The sequence below is a fragment of the Rutidosis leptorrhynchoides genome, chromosome 10 (genome assembly GCF_046630445.1).
Source record: "Rutidosis leptorrhynchoides isolate AG116_Rl617_1_P2 chromosome 10, CSIRO_AGI_Rlap_v1, whole genome shotgun sequence".
NCBI classification, from domain to species: domain Eukaryota; kingdom Viridiplantae; phylum Streptophyta; class Magnoliopsida; order Asterales; family Asteraceae; genus Rutidosis; species Rutidosis leptorrhynchoides.
Genome location: NC_092342.1, coordinates 325,800,623 through 325,806,938, shown reverse-complemented (window position 1 = coordinate 325,806,938; position 6,316 = coordinate 325,800,623). Strand labels below are relative to the sequence as shown.

Genomic DNA, 6,316 nt, shown 5'->3' with positions numbered 1-6,316 from the left:
AACAAAACAAATTCAGTTTGCTTTAGAAGGGGTTGTGTTGAACTTATAGTGCTTTTTTGGGGCATATAATTTTTTCATATTCATACATCTGATCATGATTATGATGGTTGTCAAGGTGATGCACAATATTATATATGTCATTCTTCACATATGATATTTCGTATATATGTAGTTTCTTTCAATCAAAAGGATTATTATCTAATTGTATTTGGGAGCAATGGTCGGTAAACATTCTGTAAACAAGAAACAACTGTGATTATTGACTTTTTAGTTCATTTTCGATCTCTCTGAATTTATTTACAGCGAGTTGATACACGTCTACTTGGATTATTAAAGATAGTTGCTAAAGATTCCTCATGATATAATGACTTTGATATGACAGAACAGAAGATGATGAAAGATAGCAGGTACTAATTTGTTGTTTAATGATTCCTTTTGTCAATGCACCATAGGTATACCACCAAAAAATAAGTCGTTTTTATCTCAATAACATGGTAAGAATTGCTTCATTCCCATCAAGATTTGAACTCAAAAATGGTATGAACATAAGGGCTACAAAACTTTGAAAGAAGATGGAACTGTTAATTATTTGAATGAAACTTGGAGTGATGGTAAGAGGGGTTACATTGAAGGGACTCACTATAAAGCTGATCCTAAATGTGATGAAGCTAAATTGAAGGTTAAATTTCACGTGCCACCTTTTTTGCTAATTATTCCTGATCATGGTGATTACTGGGTTTTGTATCTAGATGGTGATTATCAGTATGCACTCATTGATCAGCCTTCCAGAAGCTATTTATGGGTACGCTTTATATTTTTTTTGTGTTATAATTATATTTTCATAATATGTAGCTGAATTTTGGGTTTTTTTTTTTTTTTGTGTAGATTTTGAGCAGGAAGAATGAGAATGAGCTTGATGATGAGATTTAAAATAAGTTGGTTGAGAAGGCTAAGGAAAAAGGGTATGACAATCATCAAACTGAAGAAGACTGCACATACAAATCCACCGACGGAAGTTGAAGACGTGCCAATGGATACTAAAGGGGTTTGGTGGTTGAAATCTATTTTTGGTAATATATGTTGAAAAATGAGATATGATTTCGGTATAAGGAGTTTTAAATTTGGTGTTTATTTGTAATGGATATTTGTTTATCTATAGTTTTTACTAGTTAAAGACCCGCGAATTCGCGGGTTTTAATTAAAAAGTCGTTAATATATAACAACAAACAAAAACTGTTTGTAGAATCAAATGTTGCATATAAAATAAAGTGAAAGGATGTAGACATAAAAACAAAACGTTGTTGAGATTACTTTTAAGTAACGATAATAAAAATAAATACTCTAAAGAAAAATAAACACTATTTATATAGGTATGAATTCTCATTGGTGATTAAAGGAACTTAATCGCTATTAGTAGTTGTGAAGTGTAAGAAATGCCAAAGATCTTTGTCTTATGTTTAGTATATGTATGGATTCTCATTGGTGATTAAAGGAAATTAATCGCTTTTGATAGTTGTGAAGTGTAAGCAATGTCAAATATCTTTGTCTTATATTTAGTATATCCAACATCTTCTTGAAGATATTAATACGTAATACACCAGCATGTAAAAGAAATAATAAAAAAACTAATTGGAATGGATATGTTACATATACTTGCATTGTTAGTTATTAAAAAACATATAGTTTAAAGGATACCCGATCATAATAGTTTTTGAGAACAGATAATCTTCCTAAGTTTTCCGACATTTAATTTGAGAAATTATTTATAGAAGAAAAGTCTCCTTTATCATCAAATGATTTTCATGAAGAAGAATTACTTAAAGTATGCTGCAAATTTGTGACCTCAGTTGTAATGTTCATTTCTTCCTTTAGAGCTGCTAATTTCAAAGTTTTCATCTTTTCTGCTTGTTGTTCGCTTAGTAGGTCGTGGTTAGTAATTAACTGAAATATAAAATCCTATTGTATTAATAATACTTCAACCTACACATGTAGTTTGTGAGAATATGATAAAGGAATAGCAGATACACATTCAAGACAGTTCGAGGTCTTGAAACAACAAAGTCTATTATCCGATTGACCATATCATAAAGGAGCTCAAAGCTTAGTTTGAATTGCGTTCTAATCATTTTCAATGGCACTGTATTTCACAAACCTTCAATATTCAACATTGTTAATTGGAATAATCACACCACAAAGGTTACATTAACTATTATCTTACGTTATATAATTTTTCAAGCTTACTAATCTTTAGGGATGGACGTAATAATAATTATCCAAGTTTCATCTTTCACAAAGCTTCAAATGATCAACATATATTAACTCAGATTTGGCCAATTAACTCTCTTAATTACCTACTTGACTATTAGGTACCCATTCAACTTTGTTTAATCCCACAAACATAGTGAAATTATTGAGAAGGTCTCTTCAAAAAGTACCCCCATCAGCACCAGGCTGTTTCATACATCTGCAAATAACAAATCGTATGATATCAACAAAATCATTATTCAAAGAACACGGGTAAGAGCGGTACCATAGATGGAGAATCAATCGTCTTTGAGAAGGTACAAAGGAGTTCTATCCATTTCCAACCCTTGAAGACCTAACGTCATCATCATTTACAAAATATTAAATAGTATCATCGGCAAATTTTAATAATGATCAATGAACCTGCATTTTATATTAAATAAAATTGCTACTATACTTTTAAACATTGCTCAAACATTGAGTTTATGAACTGACAAAATTTGTATGACAAGTATAAATAGTTTATACTCATTAGCATGTTCACTCGATTATCACCACGCTTATGGAGATGTGATTATTCACATCAACTGAGATCTCGTCTTCAGTAAGTTGCAATTTAATAGATAAAAAATCTTATAGTGGTCCCATTTATGTACATGCTGAATCATTACATCAGTTTTACAACTTTCACTTGTAGAGAGGTGAAATTCTTACCTATTTACCAATTACAATTATGTCATACAATTACCTAATTTTCAAATAAAACTACAACTAAATAAGTTTATAATTAACTGTTTTCGCAGATCCTTCGAAAATAACACACACCCCCTTAGAAATGAGTAATGAATGCAGCAAATCGGGTCAAATGGGTTAAACATGGGGTCTCTTAAGTATATTCAAAAGCTTACACCCTCATAAATCAACCAAAAAGATACTTAGATGTAATATCATTATTGAACTTCAAACAGTTCAAAGAACTGAAAGATGGTCAACCCCACCCATCTAATTTGACATGTCCATTATATTTACCTGTTTTGACATAAATCCATTATGACCCGTTTTTCTAAATTCAATTGGACATCATTTGGATAAAGACAGTAACAACAACAAATAGCTATATTACCCGACTATACCTAGTAACAGGAAGTGAATTCAACAAATATACGAACATTGGAATAAGCACTATTATAAAAGATGAACTATACTTACTGACTAACGAAATATAGGCACCACTATAAATTTTCATCTAGGAAATACTGCATCCCAAACCTTTCACGATATATATGAGGTTGTTAACTCTTTTTAAAGATATTTCGCTGAAAACTAATAACTCCTTGTATCTATAATCTGCAGCAAAAAGATAAAAAAAAACAGAACAAAAAAAACAAAAACCTAGATTAAGTTAAAGCTTTATTTAAACAAAGATAATATACTCATTTGATAAATTAGAGATAAAACAAATTCATAGAAGACTCATTCATAAGTAATAAATCGAAAGTGTGACGTACAAAGGATTCAAGGCAAAGATAAGGTAATGTCAACATTGAATGAAAATATAACCTGTTGTCACATTCAAAGCCAGATTTGACGGAATTTCACATGTTTATAGTCAACATGTAAAAGTAAAAATGTTTCCAGTCAACAGTTAGTAGACTGATAACAAACATATACAGTCAACATTTTTTCATTATTTTATACTATTTTTCATTTTTATAATGAACTCAACAAAAAGTTGTGTTATATCAATCTATACACATACATACCGTGATCGGAAAATCAGAAATTGCATGCACATTGAGCCTATGAGCACTGCCCGAAGTTGCAATTTAGTCAAATGTCCAATATCAAGGTCCCGATCGAGAAGATTTATTTGACATTTTAACCCTGCCCGAAAAAGAGTTAGTGGTGGATTGCTAAAGTTCCAAAAATTCAAATAAAACGAAGCTTATATCAAATAAAATCAAAACTTGCAACACATTTATTATTTGTTTGAAAGCTGATACTTTAATAAATTATGGACTCGCGTAGAAGTGAAACGGCCGTTTCCGCACCTTTGTGGAATTGTGTAAACACCTATCAAAGACAGAAAATGCGTCAAAACATAAATTACCTATAACAAAGAAGGAACCAGAACCTTTATTCCAACCACACGGAAGCGGCTAAACACTTACATATGATTCAAAAATGGAAAACTACAAAATAGAAATCATCATTAGCCCAAACAATAATGAATTAAAGTACAATAAGTCATACTAAAAAGAGGAGCAGTTGTAACTCTGATAAAGGAGAATTTGCAATAGCTCAAATTACAAATCAATACTTACACCAAATTCAATATGTTTAAACAAATTAAATAGGCTAAGATCTACAACTGAGGGTTTAGGTCTAAAGAAGATCTGAAATCCGTAATGGATGCAAACACTGATAATGCTAAAAACGAACATATATTTCATAGCATTATTCCTCAATAAAGACAAGCTTTTAGTTGCAATTGTTCTATTTAAAAGTGATATTCGTTTAAATAATAAAAGGTGAAGACAAAAGACAGATTCGACGAATTGAAGACGCAAACGACCAAAAAGCTCAAAAGTACAAAATACAATCAAAGAGGTTCCAATTATTGATAAGAAACGTCTCGAAATTACAAGAGTACAAGATTCAAAATGCAAAGTACAAGATATTAAATTGTACGCAAGGACGTTCGAAAATCCGGAACCGGGACATGAGTCAACTCTCAACGCTCGACGCAACGGACTAAAAATTACAAGTCAACTATGCACATAAATATAATATAATATTTAAATAATTCTTATAATTATTTATATATTATATAAATAAAAAAAATCCGTCGGCAGGAAAGACTCCAAAATGAGTGAGCTGTATTTACAAACTCCGCGACTCGCGGAGTTAGAAGGCAAAAAGGGCCGCGAGTCGCGGAGTATCCCTGAACTCAATTCCCTATAAAGCCAACCGAATTCTGATCATTTTTCAAACTCAGATATCCATCTCTCTATCTATATCGTAATATTTATATTTATAATTTATATTTTAATTTTAATTTTAATTATAATTCTAATAATAAGGGTATGTTAGCGAATGTTGTAAGGGTGTAAGTCGAAATTCTGTCCGTGTAACGCTACGCTATTTTTAATCATTGTAAGTTATGTTCAACCATTTTACATTAATGTCTCGTAGCTAAGTTATTATTATGCTTATTTAATCCGAAGTAATCATGATGTTGGGCTAATTACTAAAATTGGGTAATTGGGCTTTGTACCATAATTGGGGTTTGGATAAAAGAACGACACTTGTGGAAATTAGACTATGGGCTATTAATGGGCTTTATATTTGTTTAACTAAATGATAGTTTGTTAATGTCAATATAAAGATTTACAATTGGGCGTCCCTATAAATAACCATTTACACTCGATCGGACACGATGGGCGGGGTATTTATATGTACGAATAATCGTTCATTTAACCGGACACGGGAATGGATTAATAGCCACTAGAATAATTAAAACAGGGGTGAAATTATGTACAAGGACACTTGGTATAATTGATAACAAAATATTAAAACCTTGGGTTACACTCAGTCGACATCCTGGTGTAATTATTAAACAAAGTATTAAAATCTTGTTACAGTTTAAGTCCCCAATTAGTTGGAATATTTAACTTCGGGTATAAGGATAATTTGACGAGGACACTCGCACTTTATATTTATGACTGATGGACTGTTATGGACAAAAACCAGACGGACATATTAAATAATCCAGGACAAAGGACAATTAACCCATGGGCATAAAACTAAAATCAACACGTCAAACATCATGATTACAGAAGTTTAAATAAGCATAATTCTTTTATTTCATATTTAATTTCCTTTATTTTATATTTAATTGCACTTCTAATTATCACATTTTTATTTATTGTTATTGTATTTAATTGCACTTTTAATTATCGTACTTTTTAATTATCGCAAGTTTATTTTATCGCACTTTTATTATTCGCAATTTCATTATCGTTATTTACTTTGCGCTTTGATTTAAGTCTTGTATTTATTTTTAATATTT

The 6,316-nt window shown here is 30.8% G+C and overlaps 1 pseudogene; it reads left to right on the top strand.

Moving 5' to 3' along the window:
• The first annotated feature begins 491 nt into the window (after nucleotides 1-491).
• LOC139871312 (temperature-induced lipocalin-1-like) lies at nucleotides 492-1,173 on the top strand (annotated as a pseudogene).
• Nucleotides 1,174-6,316: the final 5,143 nt, after the last annotated feature.